The sequence below is a fragment of the Schistocerca serialis genome, chromosome 1 (genome assembly GCF_023864345.2).
Source record: "Schistocerca serialis cubense isolate TAMUIC-IGC-003099 chromosome 1, iqSchSeri2.2, whole genome shotgun sequence".
Lineage (NCBI taxonomy): Eukaryota > Metazoa > Arthropoda > Insecta > Orthoptera > Acrididae > Schistocerca > Schistocerca serialis.
The window spans coordinates 83,995,587-84,014,052 of NC_064638.1; the positions used below are offsets into that span (position 1 = coordinate 83,995,587).

At 45.6% G+C, this 18,466-nt stretch overlaps 1 protein-coding gene and 1 pseudogene across 1 annotated transcript in view; both read left to right on the top strand.

Annotated features, from left to right (window-relative positions):
• The window catches only part of LOC126480242 (trithorax group protein osa-like), a gene marked incomplete at its 5' end in the record, with an annotated part of 286,292 nt that overhangs the window by 32,544 nt on the left and 235,282 nt on the right, over positions 1 to 18,466 (top strand). The window lies entirely within an intron of this gene.
• On the top strand, positions 7,348 to 7,465 carry LOC126428684 (5S ribosomal RNA; annotated as a pseudogene).

Here is an 18,466-nt window from a genome sequence, read left to right on the forward strand (position 1 = left end):
TTCTACTGTACTGTAAACGCACAATACGTACAATTTCGTTGTCTGCTATCCATCAATGATATTGCAGTTTTAATTGCCAGCAGTGTATTAACAAAAATAAATTAATTAAACAACATCGGAACAGCTTTACTACAGTAGTAAACGCCAGTTTCACGAATGCCTGTGACGATGAATGTATGTTACAAATATTAATTACGAAAGACTCACTCACTCTCTACACACTGTCTGCCTACCTAGCACTTAATAATCAAGAGGGTTACAAAAATGCAGGGAATTGCACTACTCGGAATGGTTTGCCTCAGGAGCCTATACAGAATGTCCCAGGAGAAATGGTAGATGTTTAATGATACGACAGGAACGATCATCGAAGCAAAAGAGTCTAGTAAACGTGTGTTCTAAAATAATACCTTCACAGCTATGAGCTCTTGTTCTTCTTCGCTACTGTGAAACACACTTCTAGTGCTGAACAAATGCTCAAAGCTCTTAAAATACGCACTTCAGTTCCCGTACTTACTAGACCTTTTAGTTTCGAATGATCGTTCCTGTCCTTTTCCTCACATCACATCCCTGAATATTGACCATTTCTCCGGGGACATCAGCTGATGTTGTCCCACTCCATCTACGGTTGTACAGTAATTCCCTATAATTTTTGGCTTTCACTGTAGTTCAAGCGAAACACATACGTTTTATATAACAGTTCAACGTTGGAGTAGTCTGATATGAGTTCAAAAAGTATAGTTCCGTCGTATGCTACCGCAGTCAATGTTCACTGTTCTACGAAAATGTTTGCTTTAGTAAATCAAGGAGTGGCAAAGGTGGATGAAACATAGGGGCTCAAGAGTTCACATCAGTCACTACCTACGCCACGAACTCCGCGCTGTGGTATAGCAACTATAGTGAAGTACACTCTAGAAAATGTTTAAGCTATCATGAAATAGTATGAAAGTGGAAGGAATTTCCTGGCGGTGCTGCTAATGCAAGTAATCAAAGAGTGAAGAACCATTTTCTGTATTAACGCCTGTCGTGAAAATGTTTACATTTACATCTACATTAATACTCCGCAAGAAACCCAACTGTGTGTGGCGGAGGGCACCTTACGTGCCACTGTCATTACCTGCCTTTCCTGTTCCAGTCGCGTATGGTTCGCGGGAAGAACGACTGCCGGAAAGCCTCCGTGCGCGCTCGAATCTCTCTAATTTTACATTCGTGATCTCCTCGGGAGATATAAGTAGGGGGAAGCAATATATTCGATACCTGATCCAGAAACGCACCGTCTCAAAACCTAGACAGCAAGCTACACCGCGATGCAGAGCGCCTCTCTTGCAGAGTCTGCCACTTGAGTTTGCTAAACATCTCCGTAACGCTATCACGGTTACCAAATAACCCTGTGACGAAACGCGCCGCTCTTCTTTGGATCTCTGTCTCCTCTGTCAACCCGACCTGGCACGGATCCCACACTGATAAGTAATACTCAAGTATAGGTCGAACGAGTGTTTTGTAAGCCACCTCCATTGTTGATGGACTACCTTTTCTAAGGACTCTCCCAATGAATCTCAACCTGGCACCCGCCTTACCAACAATTAATTCTATATGATCATTCCACTTCAAATCGTTCCGTACGCATACTCCCAGATAGTTGACAGAAGTAACTGCTACCAGTGTTGTTCCGCTGTCATATAATCATACAATAAAGGATTCTCCTTTCTATGTATTCGCAATACATTAGATTTGTCTGTGTTAAGGGTCAGTTGCCACTCCCTGCACCAAGTGCCTATCCGCTGCAGATCTTCCTGCATTTCGCTGCAATTTTCTAATGCTGCAACTTCTCTGTATACTACACCATCATCCGCGAAAAGCCGCATGGAACTTCCGACACTATCTACTAGGTCATTTATATATACTGTGAAAAGCAATGGTCCCATAACACTCCCCTGTGGCACGCCAGAGGTTACTTTAACGTCTGTAGAGGTCTCTCCATTGAGAACAACATGCTGTGTTCTGATATTCCGTAGGCTCTTACTTTCTTCATGAGGCGACAGTGCGGAACTGTATCAAACGCCTTCCGAAAGTAAAGGAAAATGGCATCTGCCCGGGAGCCTATATGTAATATTACTGGTCTCTCAATTTCTTTCATGCTACGCAAGTAGGACAAAGAACACGGATTTGGAGTATCAGGCGAGGAACTGTGGACAGTCGGAAGATAGAGCTTCCAGTTGCGAGGGTGCAGAAGCCTGGTCGCTTGGCAGCCGGGACACGCGTGGCGCGCGGAGTGTTTCTTTGTGCGTGCCGCGTCCCCTCACCGGAGCACAATTCTTTCCCTGTGCGTGTCGTCGCGCCTCTACAGGTGGTCGTGCTGTGCCGCGTCGGGTGACGCGTGCGCATGCGCTGGGTTCCTGCCGTGCATTCGACATGGTGCAGCTTAGACGACTGCACGTTTCACATAAACTGTACGTACGACATACACTACTGGCCATTAAAATTGCTACACCACGAAGATGAAGTGCTACAGACGCGAAATTTAACCGACAGGAGGAAGACGCTGTGATACGCAAATGATTAGCTTTTCAGAGCATTCACACAAGGTTCGCGCCGGTGGCGAACCCTACAACGCGCTGACATGAGGAAAGTTTCCAACCGATTTCACATACACAAACAGCAGTTGACCGGCGTTACCTGGTGAAACGTTGTTTTGATGTCGCGTGTAAGGAGGAGAAATGCGTACCATCACGTTTCCGACTTCGATAAAGGTCGGATTGTAGCCTATCGCGATTGCGGTTTATCGTATGGCGACATTGCTGCTTGCGTTGGTCGAGATCCAATGACTGTTAGCAGAATATGGAATCGCTGGGTTCAGGAGGGTAATACGGAACGCCGTGCTGGATCCCAACAGCCTCGTATCACCAGCAGTCGAGATGGCAGGCATCATATCCGCATAGCTGTAACATTTCGTGCAGCCACGTCTCGAACCCTGAGTCAACAGATGGGGACGTTTGTAAGACAGCAACCATCCGCACTAACAGTTTGAAACGTCCCCTTTGAACAATTATACACGACTGTGCTTAAACTGACACACAATATTTTTAGCGCAACGCAATCTGACTTTCAAAAATCCCTACAAAAGAATGGCCCTGACTAACATTAAGCTATAAGTTTCACAAATCACTTACCTCACAAAAATCTTCGCTGCTCAAGCTACTGCAATACAGCGAGCGCCACTACTGCCAGATAAATAAAAGATTCAAACTATGGAAGGCACTAACTACTGATAGGGATAGTTAGCAAATGAAAGATATTAATAGAGAACAAACAATGTATTTACCTTGATATCATCATTTATAAATATAGCAGTTCATGACAAATTTCAAAACTCCGCCATCTCTCTCCTCACATCCACCACTGCTGGCGGCTCACCTCCAACTGCGCAACGCTACGCGCTGTTCACATCCAGCTGCCGCTGCCCAACACTACAATGGCAGACAACAATGCAAACTAGCCACAGACTGCACACAGCACAGCCAGTGATTTTCATACAGACTTGGCGTTACCAATAAAAAAACCTAAACAGCCTACTTACAAGTTCTACGTCGTTTGCAGCAGCATGGACTATCAGCTCGGAGACCATGGCTGCGGTTACCCTTGACGCTACTTCACAGACAGGAGCGCCTGCAATAGTGTATTCAACGACGAACCTGGGTGCACGAATGGCAAAACGTCATTTTTTTCGGATGAATTCAGCTTTTGCTTACAGCATCATGATGGTCACATCCGTGTTTGGCGACATCGCGGTGAACGCACATTGGAAGCGTGTATTCGTCATTGCCATACTGGCGTATCACCCGGCGTGATGGTATGGGGTGCCATTCGTTAAGCGTCTCGGTCACCTCTTGTTCACATTGACGGCACTTTGAACAGTGGACGTTACATTTCAGGTGTGTTACGACCCGTGGCTCTACCCTTCATTCGATCCATGCGAAACCCTACATTTCAGCAGGATAATGCACCACTGCATGTTGCAGGTCCTGCACGGGCCTTTCTGGATACAGAAAATGTTCGACTGCTTCCGTGGCCAGCACATTCTCCAGAACTCTCACCACTTGAAATCGTCTGGTCAATGGTGGCCGAGCAACTGCCTAGTTACAATACGCCAGTCACTACTCTTGATGAAGTGTGGTATCGTGTTGAAGCTGCATGGGCAGCTGTACCTGTACACGCCATCCAAGCTCTGTTTGCCTCAATTCCCAGGCGTATCAAGGCCGTTATTACGGCCAGAGGTGGTTGTTCTGGGTACTGATTTCTCAGGATCTATGCACCCAAATTGCGTGAAAATGTGATCACATGTCAGTTGTAGTATAATATATTTGTCCAATGAATACCCGTTTATCATCTGCATTTCTTCTTGGTGTAGCAATTTTAATGGCCAGTAGTGTAGTAAGAAACAGAAGTAGATGCGAAATGTTTTTGCATCGAGGATAATGCCGGGTCTTAATGAAGACTGTGTTCTCAAGTCAGAATGGCACAAGAAATATACAGTAAATAGCATTCAGAGTGCCCGCATCTCGTGGTCGTGCGGTAGCGTTCTCGCTTCCCACGCCCGGGTTCCCGGGTTCGATTCCCGGCGGGGTCAGGGATTTTCTCTGCCTCGTGATGGCTGGGTGTTGTGTGCTGTCCTTAGGTTAGTTAGGTTTAAGTAGTTCTAAGTTCTAGGGGACTGATGACCATAGATGTTAAGTCCCATAGTGCTCAGAGCCATTTGAACCATTTTTGAGCATTCAGAGTGGAAACAGATTAAACCGTACCAACCTGTCATTACGTTGAGATATTATCAGATGTGCGCATTCATAGCTTTAGGAGAGGTAATGAAAGCGTGTTGACTTATCTTACACTAGTTTTGGCTTGATCCTGCTTCAAGATTTCCACACGCATTTCCACAGACTTACTAGTTACTACAATTAAATTACGAAATTAGTCGAGATTTGCTCATAATCTAGATCTCTCTAAGCTTCGTATGCGTCAAGGCCGATGCACTAGGATGACGCCCATGTCAGATACCTCAAAATGGAAAAGGTATAATTCGCTTACATTATTGCTGATTACCAAATATTGCGCAGCTCTTCCTCGCCTAACAACACGTAAGCCAATTTTTACAACTGTATACGCACATTTAATATCATTAAGACCAACAACGTTACGTTTAGGAAAATATTTGTTGTTTTTGGAATAATCACTTAGTATCAGTGTTCTAAAACTCTCGTCTGCAACAAAATAAATATTTCTGCCTCATAAACAGCTCTTTGATAGAGCTGTTGCAAGCTATATACTAGTGTACCGTATATCTGCAACAAAATTAAGATTACAATGAAAAAAACCTGCGAGAAATTTAGACAACAGCAGCAAAGATGTATTACATAAAGAAAGATTAGAGTCGACAATGAGGTTATTAGAAAAAAGCACCAGATTGGATTGGAAAAGCAATATGTGATACTGTTTTCAGAGGAATCATCCCGGAATTCATCGTTTTGGAATTCAGTTTAAGTGACTTAGACAAACCACATAAAAACCAAATCCTGATGGCCGGAAGGGCATTTGAACAGTTGTACTCCAGTGCGGGTCCATTGTCTTACCATTGCACCCACTCGCATGGCTGTAATATAAGAATTATGGATGATTTCAAGAACTGAATTAAATTTTTTAGAAAAGGGGTGTAGTTTACATTTCCTGAAAATTGCAAACGATGCTCGGTCTACTAAGGTGACCCACTCGTCACAGTGACACAAGTATGGTGTTAATGGTGGTCGTGTAATTGTTGTAGGCTATGAATTTAAGATTTTGGAAGTCCTATCTGAAAGTGCTTGTCCTGAGCGTAGCCTTACATGGATCCGAAACCTGCACAATAAACGGTGCAGAAACACAAAAAAAGGAAGAGAATCGGAGTTTTAAATGTGTTGCTACAGAAAAATGCTGAATATTCAATGGGTAGGCCTAAGTAAAAAAGAGAGAGAGAATGGAATAGGAAAGGAAAAAATTGATCACACAAATCTTCTATAAGAAGGGATGCGGGTGATAGGAGATATCAAGGAATAGTTAATTTAGTAATGCCAGGAAGTGTAAGGGAGTGGGGAGAGGGAGACCGAGGAATGACTACAGCAAGCAAGTTGAAGTGGATGCCGCCCGCAGCAGTTATTTGGGAACGAAGAGACTGACACACGGTACAGTAGCTACTGGATCTGCACCAAACCAGTCTTCGGAAAGAAAGCCACAGCGACAACTGAGTGTACTCTGCTTGCGGCTATGTGAGCAGAGGTGAGGAGGGACGTACGTGACCACATTGGGCTGGGTCAGAGACACAGGCAGCAGCGCAGAGAGCGGGGGCGCAGACGCCGGACGGGCCAAAGCGGCCGCAGCGCCCCAGGCGAGGCAGGCGCCGCCCACGCGCTGCGAGCTTCCTTCCCGCGCCGCCCATCCGGCCGCTGCCGGCCGCTCTTTCCGCCTTCCTGCCGGAAGCGCTGCCGGCGGCAGTGGCCGCTGCAGCAGCAGCAGCAGCAGCAGCAGCAGCGCGCCGACAATTATTTTTAATGAGTGTCGGGAGGGAGCACCGAGTTTTAAATGCCCGAGTTTTATTAGCGCCCCGGTCTCGGGCGCCAGGGGCGGAGATGTACCGTCTCCCGGCCGGCCTGGGGGCCTGTATGTACGCCGCCCAAGGAGCTGACAGCTGGCTGCCCACGTCTCTTCTCTCACAAATCTGAATTCGCATCCTACTTTCTTACAGACTCACAGTTTAAGGAGGTACGAGGGTTACCCAGAAAGTAACAAGCCGCATCTTTTTTCTCAGCCGAATACAATGTTACGAATTCGAAATGTTACGTATATACTCGTATTATTTGAAGTCTCCTGAGTGAGCGTACAAAGTTTCCGTCGCTTCCTACAAATAACGTAGCTGCAGGGCAGTTTCAAACTGGAGTCTGTAGGTGATGTATGTTACAAGCAAAGTGCAGTCATTGAATTTCTCACTGCAGAGTAAGAAACTGTATGGAATATTCACAAACGCTTGTGCAAAGTGTATGTAGCATCTGCTGTCGACAGTACAGTTAGTCGCTGGGCACGGAGGGTGAGGTCGCCAGAAGGCGATTCGACGGAGCTCCACGATTTGCAGCTATCGGGGAGGCCATCCACGGCTGTCACATCTCACCTGTTACAGCGAGTTGATGTTACCATTCGGGAGGACAGACGCATTACGACTCGGCAATTGGAGCTCCATCTGTCAATCAGCAAAGGAAGTGTGAACGCAGTTATCTGCACTCTTGGATATTCAAAAATGTGTGCAAATGGCTCTGAGTACTATGGGACTTGGGCAACGGCCTTGCTGCGGTGGATACACCGGTTCCCGTCAGATCACCGAAGTTAAGAGCTGTTGGGCGTGGCCGGCACTTGGATGGGTGACCGTCCGGGCCGCCATGCGCTGTTGCCATTTTTCGGGGTGCACTCAGCCTCGTGATGTCAACTGAGGAGCTACTCGACCGAATAGTAGCGGCTCCGGTCAAAGAAAACCACCATAACGACCGGGAGAGTGGTGTTCTGACCACACGCCCCTCCTACCCGCATCCTCGGTTGAGGATGACACGGCGGTCGGATGGTCCCGATGGGCCACTTGTGGCCTGAAGACGGAGTGCTGCTTTTACTATGGGACTTGACATCTGAGGTCATCAGACCCCTAGACTTTACTTAAACCTAACCTAAGGACAGCACACAGATCCATGTCCGAGATAGGATTCGAACCTGCGAGCGTAGCAGCAGCACGGTTCCGGACTGAAGCACCTAGAACCGCTCGGTCACAACGGCCGCCTAAAAGTGTGTGCAATATGGGTCCCGCGGTGTCTAACGATGGATCACAAATCGCACAGAAAAAACATTTGTCTTGATTTGATGCGACGTTTTGAATCTGAGAGGGAGGCCTTCTTGTTCCGGATTGTGGCAGGTGATGGAATGGCGCCATTCCCACCCCCCCCCCACAGAAGAAAAAATTCAAAGCAACTGCTTCCGCCGGTAACGTCATGAACACCGTGATCTGGGACTGTGAAGGTGTATTCTCATTGATGTTGTGCCAAGAGGCGGTACCATTAATTCAGAAGCATATGTCAACACATTAACAAAACTCAAGACGTGCTTCCGACGACTTCGTCGCCACAGCAACCCAGGAGATGTATTGCTGCAATCCGATAACGCTCGGCCACACACAAGTCTAAGGACTGCTGAACACATCGCAAAACAGGGTTAGACAGTGTTACCCCATCCGCCCTACAGCCCTGACAATAGCCCCCTCCGACTTCCACTTGTTTGGACCATTAAAGGATGTCATTCGTGGAAGACATTTTGAGAACGATGCGGAGGTGATTCACGCAGTGAAGCCATGGCTCCACCACCAGGACAAGGATTGGCACCGATAGGACATACACGCTCTTGTTCCACGCTGGAGGAAGGCCTCAGAACGGGATGGAGATTACGTGGAAAAATAGGGTGTCTAGTAAAACACCATACTTTCGTATGTGTAATTATCATTATGTCCAATAAAGAATTGTTTAAAAAATAAAATTCGGTGCATTACTTTCTGGGCAACCGTTCTATTTTACGCCAAGGTCCAGTCACAATGCGATTAATGGTCCTTGTGGTTACTGAAACAGCAGTTGCACGTCGGGTCGATGATGACGATGACTCCGGCCGGAGCTCTGAGTGCCTCTGTGACGATTGCTCGATCCTCAACTTCTGTAGTCTCTCTAGGTCGACCGCTACCTTCTTGAAGCTGTGTTCGGTCATGGTTCACTCATTCTTGCGAACATCGTCGGATAGTCGCATCGTTCCTATGCAAATGTCAAGTGGTCCGCTGATTATTGGAACCAGCTTCTTTGAGCCGAACTACTCGTCCTCTCTCAAATACTAACATCTGCGTATGTTGTTCACGCGCCAGTCTGAGAGGCATAATTAATGTCCAGCTAAGTACACGGAATGAAATTGACAACGACTTTATACTCCGATATCGACTTGTCCCCTGCTTACTACTCCTGCCAGCCGCGAGGTGAAATTGCGCTGCAGTGTCACACATTCATCCATCGGCCGTTTAGTTTTGCATTTTCCGTCGATAACTGTGCGAATTTAAATTTCTGACCGATTTACATAACTCCTTGGTGGTGCATTCTTTTTTTTGGCCTGGAGTGTATTAGTTTTGTTTGTGGTCATCTGGGGTTACGGCCTGTTTGTGTCAGGTATTGTCCATCAGCTATCGATTGCAACGAGCGTCGGCTTACGAAACGGGGACCAGACAAAACTAATTCGTTTGACAGAATTTACCTAATTACGCTTCCGTTTCCGAAAAAATCGCTGCCGGGCGTCATGATTGAGAATCAGTTTCAGAGCAAGTGTAAACAACCGAATGTAAGGAAATTTTGTTTTAAAAATCGAAGGATTACACTTTTCGGAACGCTCCCGATATAAATGAAGAGCAAACATCGCACTGAATGGAGCGATGGCAAAGTGGCTTACGGCGTGCGCTAATATCATAGCGTGGGCGTGGGGTCCAATCGCCCATTTTTTTATATGGGTTTTTACTGTTTGACAAGAAAATAAAAAAATTAACTCAGCTATCAGGCCCATAGGTGAACGCGATGCCGACGGGCCGCCGTGACACATGGCATCATTGTGGCATGGTAAGAAGTGCACACCACTCTCGCGACCCGTTGTCACTTTCCAGGGCTCCGAGCCGCTAATTCCCATTCCAGTAGACCCTCGACTGGCCTCACTAGGCTGAGTGCACGCCAACAAGGTCCTCCCACCAGGGAGAAATCACTGGCAGAACCAGGATGAAAGGAATTAGAATTATATTTTAATACATTCAGCTGCTACCGGGCGTAGATATATATCAACGGGGACAGGTGAAAATGTGTGCCCCCCACCGGAGCTCGAACCCGGGATCTCCTTACATGGCAAACGCTCTATCCATCTGTGCCACCGAGGGTACAGAGGACAGTGCGACTGCAAGGACTATCTCGCGCACGCCTCCCGCGAGACTCACATTCTCACCTTGTATGTCCACACACTACATTCGTAGTGTCCCACCCCAACACACTCATTACTCGTGGAAGACATTCTTACCAAGTCCCGTAAGAGTTCGGGGAATATGTGCGCATCCACACAGAAGAAGAAGGTCATGGCCAGTGTTGCTCCAACTATGTACTTATACGGATATGGTGTCTGTTCTTTCGGACATGTCCGAAAGAACAGACACAATATCCGTACAAGTACAGGATGAAAGGTGTCGCAAAATTTATTTATTGTTATCTTAACAAAATCAAGGACGAGGAAAAAGTGATACGGACTTCGACATGTTTGAGATTCGGTGGAGACTGCAGGTTTTTCTGTTTTTTTCCCCTTTGTTTTCCTTGGCCCCGAACTTCTAGGTTTTTTAACGAATCAGGTGAGACATGATTGCAGTTGAAGAGACGGACACAGGATCTTTCTACGAATTCAATTAAAAATCCACAACGGTTAAAGACACTTTATGTATTGTTGCAGGTTTACTAATGCAAGTTTGTATGCGCGCATCCATTATAAATACAGACCCGCCAGGGTAGCCGAGAGCGCTAATGCGCTGCTTCCTAAACTCGGGTAGGTGCGCCGGCCCCAGATCGAATCCGCCCGGCGGATTAACGATAAGGGCCGGTATGCCGGCGAGCCTGGATGTGGTTTTCAGGCGGTTTTCCACATCCCGCTAGGTGAATACCGGGTTGGTCCCCAAGTTCCGCCTCAGTTACACGACTCACAGACATCTGAAAACGTTCGCACTATTTCATGACTTACACTAGTCGCAGACGGCTGGGGTGCACTACTTCCGTCCCGGGGGGTTCGGGGTGGCGGCGGGAAGGGCATCCGGCCACCATCTGCAATTAACACCGCCAAATCCGTAATAACAAAGCCGACCCAGCGTTGGAGCGGGACAAAGGCCCTGAGAAAGAAAGAAAGAAATGCATTATAAATACGCAAAATTTATTTTATTAGAAATAACAACAAACAAATTTCGCGACAGACCTCATTTTCATACATTCAAATCTAAGAAGTGCGAAATATAGCAAACCAGTAAACAGACGATTCTTTAAACAATCAAACTCCCAAGCATAAAACAGCTTCAAACTTCTACTTCACAAATAAGTTAATGTGTTAAATACTTGACGTTAATCATGTAAGCTAGAAAAAGTTTAGAAAAGGCTTGAAATTCTCTTTAGAGTTTGCTGGAAGTGGCTAAGTCCTGTCACTGTCAAACGCTGGATGAATATAATATCGTAAATCTGCGCTCTGTTTTAAGAAACATCGAGTTTTTCATGCTTCTCGACATTTATGATGTCATATCTCCTGAACTATGAGTGGTACAATAAAATAAATTTGCACGTACATTCAGTGGTGTGTGCTGGTATTGTCTAAGAAATGTGTTGCGAACAGAGCTAGTAGAAAAGAAGTAATAAATTAAAACGCCATGCGTGATGCGGCAGTTTTAGTGCATCAGCAGCGAAAATGTGGTAAACGAAAATCTTATTCCATTTTGTTATTTTGTGGGGAGTGTCAGAAAAAAGTTTCTTAAGGGTGTTAAATTATGCGTAAAGTTTGTTGCAAGTCACTAACGGCTCTCACTATCAAACACTGGATGAATATGGTCTGGGCACGTGCTCACCGTGAGTTACGCTGCCCCAGGGCATATTCGCAATTTCTGACTGTAATACTTGTCTTACTGCGCTAAACCTTTAACATGAGATTACACCTGTCAGTGGTTAGATTTTGACAGCCTCTGAACATTTTTAATTCGGTCTCTAAAGGTATGAAATATTGAAAATCAATTTTGTGTTGCTCCTGGAAGCTGTTCAATACGTAACCCGCAATTGGGATTGTGCAGCATGAACCATGAACCGGGTTAGCAGTTTAATAACATAGGTGGTCATCATTTAACTAATACCCCGTTAAAAATGTATCTCCGTAAAATTAATAGCGTATAATGGAAGAGCTGAAATGTAAAGTGAATCTGAGCGAAGGAGACGTATCGTGAAAAACCTCCTCTCCAGTTAAGAATGCAGCGTGCTCTGCCACTCGGTCGCTTTCGACTTTAGGGAAGACAGCAGGCAGAAGGCGGTGACTCAGAGAAGGACGTGCCGTGGCGAAGACGGCGCCGGCGCTGCGCTGCGCTGGGGAGCGGCCGGAGATCGGGGCGTGGGCCCGCGGATAATTACCACCAGGGCTGAGGCTCGAGGCCGCAAATTGGATTACGATACGTGACGTCGTTAGCCGGCAGCGAGCGCCTTTGTTTCGGCTGCGGGCCAATCTCGGTCCCGGCTCCTCGCTGGTAGCGCCTCACTGCTGGCGTTCCGGAACAGGCGTGCTGTCTCCCTACAGTCTACAGCAAAAGCGCTTCTCTACAGCTGCACCACCTTTCTTCACCTTTTCCCGTTGCAGTGAAGTCAACGAGCAAGCGCTGTTCTGACACTGCACTTCCAGGGGAAGGATAAAAATGTAAGCAATAAAACCTTCTACATCGACATAGATATTCTGCAAATCACATTTAAGTGCCTGGCAGAGAATTCATCGAACCACCTTCACAATAATTCTCTATTATTCCAATCTCGAACAGCGGGCGGAAAAAACGAACACCTATTTCTTTCCGTGCAAGCTCTGATTTTCCTTATTTTATCATGATGATCATTTCTCCCTACGTACATTATGTTATCAAAAGTATCCGGACACCCCCCAAAACATACGTTTTTCATATTAGGTGCACTTCGCATCAGCGACCTCAGTACTCATTAGACATCATGAGAGATCAGACTGGGGCGCTCCGCGGAACTCACGGACTTCGAACGTGGTCAGCTGATTGGGTGTCACTTGTGTCATACGTCTGTACACAAGATTTCCACACTCGTAAACATCCCTAGGTCCACGGTTTCCCACGTCACAGTGACGTGGAAACATGAAGGGACACGTACAGCACAAAAGCGTACATGCTGACCTCGTCTGTTGACTGACAGAGACCGCCGACAGTTGAAGAGGCTAGTAATGTGTAATAGGCAGACATCTATCCAGACATCCACACAGGAATTCCAGACTGCATCAGAATCCACTGCAAGTACTATGACAGTTAGGCGGGAGGTGACAAAACTTGGATTTCATGGCTGAGCGGCTGCTCATAAGACATATCACGCCGGTAAAGGCCAAACGACGCCTCGCTTGGTGTAAGCAGCGTAAACATTGGACGATTGAACAATGGAAAAATGTTGTGTGGAAAGACGAATCACGGTAGACAATGTGGCGATCCGATGGGATGGTGTGGGTATGACGAATGCCCGGTGAACGTCATCTGCTAGCGCGTATAGTGCCAACAGTAAAATTCGGAGACGTTGGTGTTATGGTGGGGCCGTGTTTCACATGGAGGGGGCTTGCACCCCTCGTTGTTTTGCGTGGCACTATCACAGCACACGCCTACATCGATGTTTTAAGCACCTTCTTGCTTCCCACTGTTGAAGAGCAGTTCGGGGAAGACGACTGCATCTTCCAACATGATCGAGCACCTGTTCATAATGCACGGCCTGTGGGGGAGTGGTTACACGACAATAACATCCCTGTAACGGACTGGCCTGCAGAAAGTCCTGACCTGAAACCTACAGAACACCTTTGGGATGTTTTGGAACGCCGACTTCTTGCCAGGCCTCACCAACTGACATTGATACCTCTCACTCCGTGAAGAATGGGCTGTCATTCCCCAAGAAACCTTCCAGCACCTGATTGAACGTATGCCTGCGAGGGTGGAAGCTGTCATCAAGGCTAAGCGTAGGCCAACACAGTATTGAATTCCAGCATTATCGATGGAGGGTAACACGAACTTTTAAGCCTTTTTCAGTCAGGTGTCCGGATACTTTTGATCAGATATAGTAGGTCCGCGTCAAGAAAATATTTTCGCTTTCGGAGGAGAAAGAGTGTGATCGAAATTTCGTGAGAAGATTCCGCAACAACGAAAAACGCCTTTGATTTAATGTCACCAAATCCTGTATCATATCTGTGACACACTCTCTTCTGTTTCGCGAAAATACAAAACGTGTTGCTCTTCTTTGACCTTACTCGATGTATTCCGTTAATCCTATGTGGTAAGGGACCCAGGCCGCACAGCAGTACTCCAAAGGACGACGAATAATCATAATGTAGGCATTCTCTTTTGTAGACCTGTTATATTTTCTATGTGTTCTGCCAATGAAACGCAGTCTTTGGTTTCCCTTCCCCACAACATTTTCTACGTTTTTTTTTCCAGTTTAAATTGTTCCTAATTGTAACCTCTGGGTATTTAGTTGAATTTACGGCCTTTATATTTGACAAATTTATCGTGTAATCGAAGTTTAAGGGATTTCTTTTAGCACTTTTCATTATTCACGGGCAATTGCCAATTTTCGTACCATACAGACATCTTTTCTAAATCATTTTGCAATTTGTGTTGATCTTCTGACGACTTTAATAGACGATAAACGACAGCATCATCTGCAAACAACCTAAGACGGCTGCTCACATTGTCTGCTAAATCGTTTATACAGATAAGGAGCAGCAGAGAGCCTACAACACTATCTTGGCGAACGCCAGAAATCACTTCAGTTTTATTCTATGACTTTACGTCAATTACGAGTACTACGAACTGTGACGTCCCTGAAAGGAAATCACGAATCCATTCACATAACTGAGACGATATCCCGTAAGTACGCAATTTCACTACAATCCGCTTGTGTGGTACAGTGTCTAAAGCCTTTTGGAAATCTAGAAATACGGAAATCAATCTGAAATCCCTTGTCAATAGTACTCAACATCTCGTGTGTGTAGAGAACTAGTTGTGTTTCACAAGAACGATGTTTTCTATATCCGTGTTGACTATGAATCAATAGACCGTTGTTCAAATAATGGTTCAAATGGCTCTGAGCACTATAGGACTTAACTCCTGAGGTCATAAGTCCCCTAGAACTTAGAACTACTCAAACCTAACTAACCTAAGGACATCACACACATCCATGTCCAAGGCAGGATTCGGACCGGCGACCGTAGCGGTCGCGCGGTTCCAGAATGTAGCGCCTAGAACCGTAAACCGTATAGTTTCATCTGTGTTCTTTAGTTTCTTGAGTGTCTGCGTGATAATTTAATATTTAATAGGCACGGTTGCCGCTTGTTCGTTTGCGTCGAAAAGTAAACCGATTTTGTGACATGTTACAAGTTCCTAATCAGGAGCAAATAATTTAGTCTCATCTGAATGCTTTGGCAGTTCGGTTTTTTTAATCTCTGTGTATTAATCTAATTTATTGGACACAGTTCTTGTGCTTTACTGCACGTCGACAGTAGAGTTCCGTAGAGCGTGTAAATTGTCCTTGTTTGCCTGTGTGGTGTAATTTTCCACGGTCTTTGGTATGTATAGGGACTGTGATTGCTGAGTGCGGATGCGAGCCGAGTTGGTGACACTTCGCTGTCAGCTTGAGGTTGTGATGGCCTCGGTTGCACAGCTTGAAGCTGCAATGGATGGGCATCACTCTTGTGGACCGGTCGTGCGGATCCAACGGACGTCCAGCATGTCTGAGTCCGCCGATCGGTCCTCACCGGTGGACAGCCCAGTTACTGCTCGCACGCAAGTTGACCCCCTCACCTGTGGTCGAGTAGGGGGGTCGCTCCGGGGCGCAGCAGGCGGCGACAGACTCCCCAGACGGCTGCACGTAAGGCCTCCCCGGTTTTTCCGACAAACAGGTTCCAGGCACTGTCTGTGGCTGACACCGTCACTGCGCCAGATGCTGTCGCCTGTCCTGTTTCAGAGGAAACCTCTCAGCCTGCAAGATCCGGACAATCGCAGAGGGTGGGAATATTGATAGTTGGGAGCTCCAATGTTAGGCTCACTATGGGGCCCGTTAGGGACATGGCTGCTAAGGAGGGGAAGAAAGCCAATGGCAACTGCGTGTGCATACCGGGTGGAGTCTCTTAGACGTGGGAAGAGTCTGACCGGATGCCATGAAGAGCACAGAATGCAATCAAATGCATTTGGCGGCTCACGTCGGAACCAATGATGTGTATCAGTTCGGATCGGAAGAGGTTCTCTCTGATTTCGAGCTTACTTAGTGTAGAGTGGAAATATGTCTTTACTGATTAATGGAAAAGGCAACTCGGTTCTATACCAAAGAAGAAGACGATAAAATGCTAAGACAGAAGATACACTGAAAGGAAATCATCAGCTATGTGTTACGAAATCGTGATGTAAAATACACTCTCTTTGCACTTGGAGTCCTTAACAGTAAGGAAGGCATGGTATTCTTACAAATGGATTATGATTTATAAACAATTCACTTTTCCGTCTCAGTTTCCAAACTAATGTCATCTTCAGTTTGAATAACAAAAAATGTACATTGATGTACACAAGCTTAGACCGCTGAAAGTCAATAAATAAGCTACACTACTTGATTATACAAAATATCTAGTATTTCTTACGTCATAAATTTATGAAGAGGGATGACATTAGCCAAAGCTATAGACTGAGTTTTGTACCTTCTTTTTCGAAGAGCGGTTTTAAATGCTGTAGTGTTGTCAGTTTCGTGTAAGAGTGGTGGCGGCCACAGTGCTGGTATCCACTTGTCGTATGGCCCACCAGGCTGAATGCAGGCCGCTGGACCAGAGTCATTGGCGGTGATTGGCTGGGCGAGGTGGGGGAGGACGGGGAGCAGCCCATTATTTCGCCTCCAGGTTACGCTTCGTGTTTAGTCTCTGCACAGTTTAAGTTCTTATCATTAGCTGCCCATTACTATTTCCACTGGTGATAACTGCCCATTACTATTTCCACTGACGATAAGTGCCCGTTACCAATTCCACTGACGACGTAAGTCAAACTAATGGACAGAGGCAAGGAAAATGTTATTCATAAGGATAATACATTTTGTTTAAGAGGTGTAGTTGATGCCTATATAAAATAGATTATCAACGAAAATGGTGCTCAGTCACTTGACACTCGATATCAACAAATCTTTAGTTCTGGAATAATATTTCAATTGACATGTTGTATTCCATAACATACACATGACAAAAAAGAAGATAAAACTCTCAATTAGTCAAAAGTTAAGACGGATAAATGTTTTACTGTAATAACGCTGTTAACCAGTTTATTATTGCCCATCGAATTTTTTTTGGTTGTAAGACTCTCCAAGTGTTATCGAATATTCACTAAATGGCATTGAATCAATTCAGACCAATTCTCTGCAGGCCCCAGTCAAGCCACAATTTGGGAAGTCTTTCTAAACATTATTCATATTATAAAAAATATGCAATTCAGAATGAAAAAAGTTTTATGCCTAGTAAAATAAGCAAAAGAAACACGTGTACCACAGCTCCAAAAAAAAGTAGTTCTCAAGCTAAAGGTTACTTTTGTTAATGTTAAATAATAGGAACGCTTTTCAAACAAATAGAGAGCCTACGGCAGCCTGGGGTGAGAGACAATATCAGCTAATAAGGCTGTGCGAACGAGGGAAGGCGGGATGGCGAGCTAGCGGCTCTTAAGACAGGAGGGAGAGACTGGACAGCGACGTATCCGTATGGGCCAGCCTGCAGGTTGGATCAATCACTATCCACCCTATAATCGCAGCGCGTATTTATTCATGAACAGCTATTTCGGTTCCATTTTGCTATTAAATGGAAACATGACATCGGTGTGATGCTATCTTCGCCGGTCATGAGGACAAATGACTTCCAAAGTGGACCACTTACAGTCATACAACATTTCGTGCCACAGTCAAGTGAATTTGATAGTCTCCCAGTAATATACAAATAATTTACGGTATATTGATAATTTTTACTTATGGACCGTTTGACAGCAACTGAATAAAACACAATTTTACTGCCATACGCGTTTCGCCTTTATTTTCTGCAAGGCATCATCAGTGGCCTGGAATATGTACATACGTTTGCTATTTAATTTACATTTTTGTCACTGTACCTATAGGTTATTAACAGTTCTGGTGGTTGGTACTTTTTAAGTAGTAATGATTTGAACTGTACTTACAGGTTGCGTAGACTATTTCTTACATATTACGCTCCTGTTGCATTTTTGGTGTTGTTGTACTTCTTGTTGTTGTTGTTGTTGTGGTCTTCAGTCCTGAGACTGGTTTGATGCAGCTCTCCATGCTACTCTATCCTGTGCAAGCTTTTTCATCTCCCAGTACCTACTGCAACCTACATCCTTCTGAATCTGCTTATTGTATTCATCTCTTGGTCTCCCTCTACGATTTTTACCCTCCACGCTGCCCTCCAATACTAAATTGGTGATCCCTTGATGCCTCAGAACATGTCCTACCAACCGATCCCTTCTTCTCGTCAAGTTGTGCCACAAACTTCTCTTCTCCCCAATCCTATTCAATACTTCCTCATTAGTTATGTGATCTACCCA